Below are 8,629 nucleotides of genomic sequence, written 5' to 3'. Positions count from 1 at the left end.
GACAGGAATGCACCCGATGGATTTTTCTTAACATCAGCAATTGTTTAATACTCACTTACCTGTTTTTTAATTATATCTTTTTTGAAGCATTTAATTCACATTCAATCATTTGCAATGGCGGGATTTAAAACTGTGTCCAGAGAACTTTTGCTGAGTTTCTGGATAAATTGCTTCACAATAATGCCCCTAGGCCATAACTTCATTTGCTCACAGGTTGCGCATCCCAGTACAACATGAATCAAAACCCTTTCTTTGTGCACAATTATTTGATGCTGAACTCTGGTGATGTCATTCAGTATCTCTCCTTGTGTGGTCCCTCACTGTGTGGGTCTAATTGCTGCCTCTGTCAGCGTCTCTCACTCTTGCAGCTACTCCAGATCCTGAGCCAACAGAATTCTCCACTCCAGAGAGATGAGGCAGTACAGGCCAGGAATGGAGACTGGGATTTTCCAGATCTCTGTGGGGCTCAGTGCCATTTTACATGTGTAACCCTCACAAGCATCAGTCTAATTTCCCATTCAGCCTATTTCTGTGTCTTCTACCGGTACTGAAGGAGTTACTGACTCAATAGACCTGCCAACTGCTGGTTGGGAAGATGTTTGGTCAGCCAGAGAGAAAAAGGTCAGGGAGGTCGGGAGCCTTATATAAATCCTGCCGCCAGGTAAGATTACTCACAGTGCACAGAGCAAAGAGCAATGAGAGGGCTCCAAACATCAGCTCACAGGCCATGACATAGATAAAGTTCTGGAGGGGGAGCAGACTCGCCTCAGGCTCAATCACCACTTCTACTTTAAGTTTAATTGTACTGAGACAGCATCGGGAGTTCCCAGTTTTCAATCCAGGCGTGTGCTGCCTTGTTGAGCACCAGGACAACAGAGGGGAAAACAGGCCCGAAATGAGAGAGTGGTAATGCTGCCTGGGATCTTTCTGTTAACTATTCCCTCTCCAACACTGTATCTATGGCTCATCTTGTGGACCAGTGTCTTCAATCATTCTAACTCCTATAACAGTTCCTATCTCTGTCATCCCCTCCCCTCTTACCAATTATTTCACATATTTGAAACCTCCAGTCCAGACGACCACCCGTATCTCTGTAACTTGCTTCAGTCTGTACAAACATGTCTTGTCTCGATAGTCTCCTCCAACAACAACTGAAGACATTGGGTCTGTTTCTGTGCTGCATTACTCTTTGTTTGATGTTTCCTAAATGGAATGAGTTGCATTTGCCTGTGTTTGGCCCATATCCCTTCCAATCTTCTCCTCTCCATGTACCTGACCAAGTGTCATTTCCATGTTGTAATTGTACTTGATTTCACCATTTCCTCTGGCAGTCCGTTCCATCTATGCACCATCCTCTGTGGAAAATGTTGCCCCTCAGCTCCCTCTTTAAATCCTTGCTCTCTCACCACACGTTTATGGCTCTAGATTTGGACTCACCTACCCTTCGCAATTCACCTTACTTAAGCCCTACATTGTTTCATACACCTTTATAAGGTAAACCCGTGGCCTCCTCTGCCCAGGAGAAATATTGACGACAATGTTACAAATATCTCCAACTCACGTACTCAATGTTCTGGCCAATGATGACAAGTATGCCAAATGCTGCTTTCCCCTCCCTGTCCCCCTGTGATGCCACTTCCAAGGAACAATGTAACTGCACCCCTTGATCTCCCTCTGTTCGACAACACTGCACAGGTCCCTACCATTAACTGTTTTAGTCCTCCCTGGTTTGTCTGAACTAAATCCAACACCTGAATTAAATTCCATCTTTCATTTCTTAGCCCCATGGCCCAGTTGATTAACATCCCCTTCGATCACTATATTCCCTGCCCACTCTTCCACTAATCTTGGTATCCGCAAAAATGCTAACAGGGACTGCTACCTTTTCACTCAGCTTGTTTATGTAAGTGGTGCACAACAGTGGTCCCAGCACCAATCCTTACAGCACACTGCTGGTCAGAGGCCCCAGTCTGAACAACAACCCTCTCCCACCACCCTCTGTCTCCCACTGTCATCCCATTTTGTATCCAGTTGGCTAGCTCTCCCTGATCCCTTGTGACCTAACCTTACTAACCAATGTATCATGCTACACCCTGACCAAGGGTTGCTGAAGCCAGAAACAACGTCTGTTGCTCTGCCTTCATCTATCTTCAAGTCAAATTTGTGAGGCATGTTTTCCCACGCACAAAGACATACTGGCTGCCGTAATCAGTCCTTGTCGTTCCAAATACCACCTACCTCTCAGAATGACCTCCAACAACTGACGCACTCTGATGTCTGGCTCATCAGTCTGTAGTTTCCTGGCTTCCTCTTGCAGCCTTTGTTAATTAATGACACATTATAATCATAGTCAGAGAGTCAGACCACACTGTTCGGTCAATGCTAACCATACTCGAAAACTGATCTTGTCCCACCTGCCTGTACCTTGATCCTATCCCTTCAAACCTTTCCTATTCATGTACTAATCCTAATGTCTTTTAAACATTGTAATTGTCCCCACATTCACCCCTTCCTTGGGAAGTTCATTCCACACACAATCCACCCTCTGTGTAACAATGTGACCCTCACGACTTTTTTTTAAAATGTCTCTCCTCTTACACTTAAAAATTTAGCTTCTAGTCGTGAAACTCCCCTATCCTTGGGAAAACAAACAGCTCCCATTAACTCTATCTATTCCCCTCATTATTTTATAGACTTCTACGAGGTCATCTGTCAACATTCAGGTTTCAATGAAAAAAATACCAACCTATTCAGCCTTTCTTTAGAACTGAAAACTTCCATACCCAGCCACATTCCAGTAAATCTCATCTGAACCCTTTCGAGCTTAATAATATCCTTCTGATAACTGGGCGACCTGAACTGAACACAGTATTCCTGAAGAGGACTCACCAATGGCCTGTATAATCTCAATGCGACTTCCCAACTCCTATATCCAAAGTAATGAAAGCAAGTGTGGCAAGTCCCTTTTTAACTATCCTGTCTCCATGTTGCAAACTTCAAAGAATTATGTACCTATATCTCGAGGTCCCTCTGTTCCACAACACTACTGAAGGTCCTACCATTAATTGTATAGGCCCTGCCTGTGTTTGTTGTACCAAATGCATTCCCTCCCATTATACAGATTGAACTCCATCTACAGTTTTTCAGCCATTCACGCATTTCATCAGGATCCCTTTGCAATCTCAGAAAACCTTCTTCACTGTCCACAATGCCACCCTCCAGTCTACCTGCCTATCCCACATGGTACAGATATCTCTGCTAGGGGCCCTACCATTTCTTCACCAGCTTCCCACAATGTCCTGAGATACATTTAATCAGGGCCTGGGGATTTATCTACCTTTGTGGTTTAAAACCTCCAGCACCTCCTCTTCGATAATGTGGACTCATTTCAAGACATTGAGTTATAGAGATGTACAGCACTGAAACAGATACTTCAGACCAACTCCTGCATGGTGTATCTAGTCACATTTGCCAGAATTTTGCCAATATCCCTCTAAACCCTTTTTATTCATATACCCATCATATCAAATGTATTTCTATCAGCCTGCACTATTTCCTCTGGCAGTTTATTCCATAGACTCTGCCAGAACCAGTTTTCCTTTAGGTCCCTTCGAAACGTTCCCCTCGCACTTTAAAGCTGTGCCCTGTCAGTTTGGAATCCCCCAGTTGGGAAAAAGACCTTGTCTATTGACCCTATCGATGACCATCATGATTTTAAACACCTTTATCAGGTAACTCCTCAGCCTCCCATTTTCAAGTGAAAACAGCCCCAGCTTATTCAGGCTTTTCCCTGAAGAGCAAATCCTTCAACCCTGGCAGCATCCTTGTTCATTTCTTCCGAACCTTTCATGTTCCACAACATCCTCCCGATGGCATTGTGACCAGAATTGCCCACAGTATTCTAATAGTAGTCGGGACAAACACGGTTTAGTCCCCTGAGCGCCCCAGTCTTTATCCACAGGAAGTTCCAAAGTGAAATATTTGTTTCGGATCCTGTAGTTGACCACATTGTTGGCTTCATTGATCATTATGGATACCTGTTTTGTCCCTCACTCTTCTTTTGCTCTTAATACACTTATAGAATCTCTTTCAATTCTCGTTAACTTTCTCTGCCAAAGCTATCTTATGCTCCCTTTTTACGTTCCTGATTTCCATCCTAAGAGTATTTCTACAGCCCTGATGTTACTGAAGGGATTCACTTGAGTCAGCCAGTTATGTGCTCCCCTGTTTTCTTGACCAGAGCCTTGAAATTCAGCCAGTATTTCTTAATTCAGTCAGCATTGAGCTGCACACTAACAGGAACATGCTGGTGCTGAACGCTCCTTTTATCTTGGTTTTAAAATATTCCAATTTGCCAGACTTCCCTTTAGGTGCAAATAGCCTCCCAGATCTACTTTTAAAATTTATGTCTAATACTATCTTGCTCCGTGGTATAACTTGAACTTGTGGACCAGGCCTGTCCTTTTCCATCGCTATTTTCAAATTAATACAATTGTGGTGACTTTCCAAAGTGCTCCCCCACTAACACCTCAGTCCTGTTCCCTACCTTGTTTCCCAAGGGGAGGTCAGGTTTAGCCCCATTCTCCAGTTGGGCCATTTACATAATGACTGTGTACCTGTGCTGACATCTTCAGACATCCAGGGACTTGCCCACCAAGGTCCCTGTGTTCCTCAGTTCTCCAGAAGGACCTACCATTCATGACATATACTGTTCGCTTATGAGAATCCCCACAGTGCATTACCTCACAGTGATCAGAAGTAAACTCTGTCTGCCATTCCTCTGCTCGGTTTATCATCTGATCGATATCAGACTGCAGCCTGAGACTGTCCCCCTCACTGTGGACAACACTCTCACTTTTCATGTCATCGGTAAACCTACTAATGATTCCTTCTGCTTTCATATCCGAGATATTAATGTACATAATAACCAGCAATGGTTCCTGCACAGATCCCTGTTGTACATCCACTGGACAAAGGCTTCCTATCATAAAAACAATCCTCCACCAATTGTGGATACAATTTATCAACTTGCCTTGGATCCCATGGGCTCTTCCCTTTTGGACCAGCCTTCCATGTGGGACCTTGTCAAAGACCTTAATGAACTCCATGTAACCCACATCATCTGCATTGTCCTCATCAAAATCAGAGGACAGTCCTCAAGCAAATCCATACAGACAATTCCTAATATATTCCTGTCCTTTCGAATGTTGATTCATCGTGTTCCTCAGAATTGTTTCCAATAATTTCCCTCCCCCTCCTATCAGACTATCTGCTCTGTAATTACCTGGCCTATCCCTGCTGCTCTTGAACAAAGGAACCACATTAGCGATCCTCCAGTCATTCAGCACTTCACCTGTGGCCAGCAAAGTATTAAATATATCCGCCAGGGCCCCAGCAATCTGCCCCATGACCTCCCATAGCAGCTTGGGATATATTTGATTGTTACTGGGTATTTCTCCACCTTTATGCCTGTGAAAATATTTAATGCCTCCTCCTCATTGATCTTAACATGTTCCTGAACCTCACCATCCCTGGCTTCAATGTCTTTCTCCTGTGTGAATACAGATGGGAAGGATTCATTGAAGACCTCACCTTCTTCCTCTGGCTCCATGCACTGATTGTCCCTTTGGTTTCTAACAGGCCCCACTTCTTAGTTGGGAATTCTCTTACTCTAACTGTACTTTTTAAGTACCTTGTGGCTTATCCTTAACATTATTAGCTAAGGATATTTTGTGACTGTTGTTTGCCTGTTCATTTTTAAGGACTACAACCACCACCCCCTGCATCCACCCCATCCCCCCTGCCCCACACACTCTAGACTTTTGAATGGCTTTGTCTGTTTTTATTGCTCTGTATTTTCTTTCTCAAACTCACAATATCGCTTGATCAGTATTTGCTAAATGTGCTGTTTGAGCCATTCACTCCTCGCAAAACACATTTGCTCTGAATTCTCACTGCATCATATTTAACATCTCCCGTGTTCCAAATAGAGACTCCAACAAGTGTAGTTCCTTGCAGTCGAGGCTTGCCAGTCTAATGATAACGTTGAATGACAGTGATAATCTCATGATAAATGGCCTCCCCAAGTTTAGATACTTAGCTTCTGCATTACCCTTATCTTTTTCCATAATGTCTTTGAAGCTAACAGTTATGGTCTCTGTGCTCAAAACAGCTCCTCATCTCTGTCATCTTGTCGAGAACCTACAGCCCACCCTGTCTCTAACATTCTCGAATCCTTACCAACCTCCCCATCTGTGCACCTTCCTCCAGCCTGGAGAGCACATGATATCACTGTAACCCTCTCCAGTCTTCACACCACTCATGCATTCACCTATCTACAATAGTGGGATTTGAACATGGCTGAGTTTCTGGATAAATAGCACAGCGATAATACCACCAGGCCATCACTTCACCTTCTCACAGGTTTCCCATCCCTGTGCACTGACACCAGAAGCAAAATGAATCAAAATCCCTTCTTTCTACGCAATGGTTTGTTACGAAATCTTCCTGCGCTCTGCTGATATCACTCAGTATCTCTCCATTTGGTATTCCTCACTGTGAGGGTTTAATTGCTGCCTCTGTCAGTGTCTCTCACTCTTCCAGCTACTCCAGATCCTGAGCCAACAGAATCCATCTCTCCAGAGAGATGAAGCAGCACAGACCAGAGATGGAGATTGGGATTTTTCAGGTCAGTATGGCAATTATTACCATTCTGCATGTGTTTCCATCACCCTAATTTCAGAGACTGTCTATTTCTCTGTCACCTGTAGGTATTTAGGAAGTTCCCGACTCAGTAGTCTTCCCAATTGCTGGGTGTCTCATCCATCACCTCATTGAAGATGGTTGGTCAGCCGGAGCGACAAAGGGCAGGGAGATCTGGAGCATTCAATAAATCCTGCAGTGTAGTAAGATCACTCACAGTGCACAGAGCAGAGAGCAATGAGATATCTCCAAACATCGGCTAACAAGACATGACACAGATACAGTGCTGGAGGGAGAGCACAGTACAGACACACCTCAGGCTTAATCACCACCCCCACTGTAAGTTTTCTTGCACTGAGACAGCATCGAGAGTTCCCAGTTTTCAATCCAGGCCTGTGCTGCCTTGGTGAGCATCTGGACAACAGAGGGGAAAGCAGGCCTCCCACGAGAGGCTTGTAACCGTGACCAGTCTAAAGAGTCCTTGCTAACTCTGCAACCCTCAGTATTGCTAACTTCATCCAGTCTCGACAACCGAGCAGAAAGCAATGAGAAGGCTCCAAACCTCTGTTAACAAGACATGACATCGATACAGTTCTGGAGGGGGAGTACAGAATATCCCCACCTCATGCACAATCACCACCCTGGCTTTACGTACTGTTGTACTAAGACTTGCTACTCTCCAACTTTGCATCTACGGCATGTCTTGTGGACCAGTGTCTTCAATAATTTGTAACTCCTATAACAGATCCTATCTCTGTAACCTCCTCCTATCCCAATCGTCCCTCCACATATTTGAAATGTACTGCATTCCAGACTACCATCCCTGTCGCTGTAACTTGCTTCAGTGTCTACAACATGCCTTATCTAAGTAATCTCCTCCTCCAATCACTGGAGACAGAGTCATACAGCACGGAAACCGTTCCTTTGATTCAAATAGTCCATAATGACCGGAGACCCTGAACGATTTGAGTTTCCCTGCATTTGACCCAAATCCCTTCAAAGCTTCTCCTCTCCATGTACCTGCCCAAATGTCTTTTGCATGTTGTTATTGTACTTTGCTCTACCACTTCCTCTGGAAGCTCATTCCATACCTGCATCATCCTATGTGTGGAAAATGTTCTCCTCCAATCCATTTATGTCTTTCTTCGCTCCTTTCATATTTATTCCCTCTAGAACATAGAATGTGACAGCGCAGTCCAGGCTCTTTGACTCTCGATGTTGTGCCAAGCTGTGGAACAAATTTGAAGCCCAAGTGGCTGACACTATTCCATTCTCATCCATATGATTATCCAATGACCATTTAAATGCCTTTCAGGTTAACAGATCTACTCCTGTTTCTGGCAGACCTGAGGAGAGTCAATACAGTGTGTGAATAATCCTGAGACCTGAAGATAGTCAAGACTGTGTGTGAATAATCCTGGGACCTGAGAATGGTCAGTACAGTGTGTGAATACTCACGTGGCCTAAGAATATCAATACTGTGTCGCGTATGATTGCCCCCAATGATGTGTGAACAATCCAGTGGCCTGAGGATGGTCAATAATGTGTGAATACCCCTGTGGCCTGAGGATAGTCAATGCTCAGTGTTAGTTATCTTTTGGCCTGAGGATTGTGAACATAGATTGTGAAAAATCCTGCGGCCTGAGAATTTCAGTACTGTGTGTAAATAATCCCGTATCCTGAGAATGGCCAATATTGTGTTTGAATGATTCTTTCCTGAGGATGGTCAATACAGTGTGCGAATAATCCTGGGAACTGAGAATGCACAGTACTGTGTGTGAATATTACTGTGGCCTGAGGACGGTCAATGCTGTTTGTAAATAATCCTATGGTCTAAGAATGGTCAATATAGCGGGTGAAAAATCCTGCAGCCTGAGAACTTCAATACTGTTTGTAAATAATCCTGTAGGCTCAGGATACTTAATAC

General features: G+C 44.2%; 1 long non-coding RNA gene across 1 annotated transcript; it reads left to right on the top strand.

Annotated features, from left to right (window-relative positions):
* The first annotated feature begins 574 nt into the window (after positions 1-574).
* LOC140492408 (uncharacterized) lies at positions 575-6,859 on the top strand. The gene is made up of 3 exons (XR_011963564.1): positions 575-661; positions 6,604-6,688; positions 6,771-6,859. It is a non-coding gene; the product is annotated as an uncharacterized lncRNA (long non-coding RNA).
* The last annotated feature ends 1,770 nt before the right edge of the window (positions 6,860-8,629 follow it).

The sequence above is a fragment of the Chiloscyllium punctatum genome, chromosome 21 (genome assembly GCF_047496795.1).
Source record: "Chiloscyllium punctatum isolate Juve2018m chromosome 21, sChiPun1.3, whole genome shotgun sequence".
Taxonomy (NCBI): domain Eukaryota; kingdom Metazoa; phylum Chordata; class Chondrichthyes; order Orectolobiformes; family Hemiscylliidae; genus Chiloscyllium; species Chiloscyllium punctatum.
This window is presented reverse-complemented; position numbering and strand designations above follow the sequence as displayed.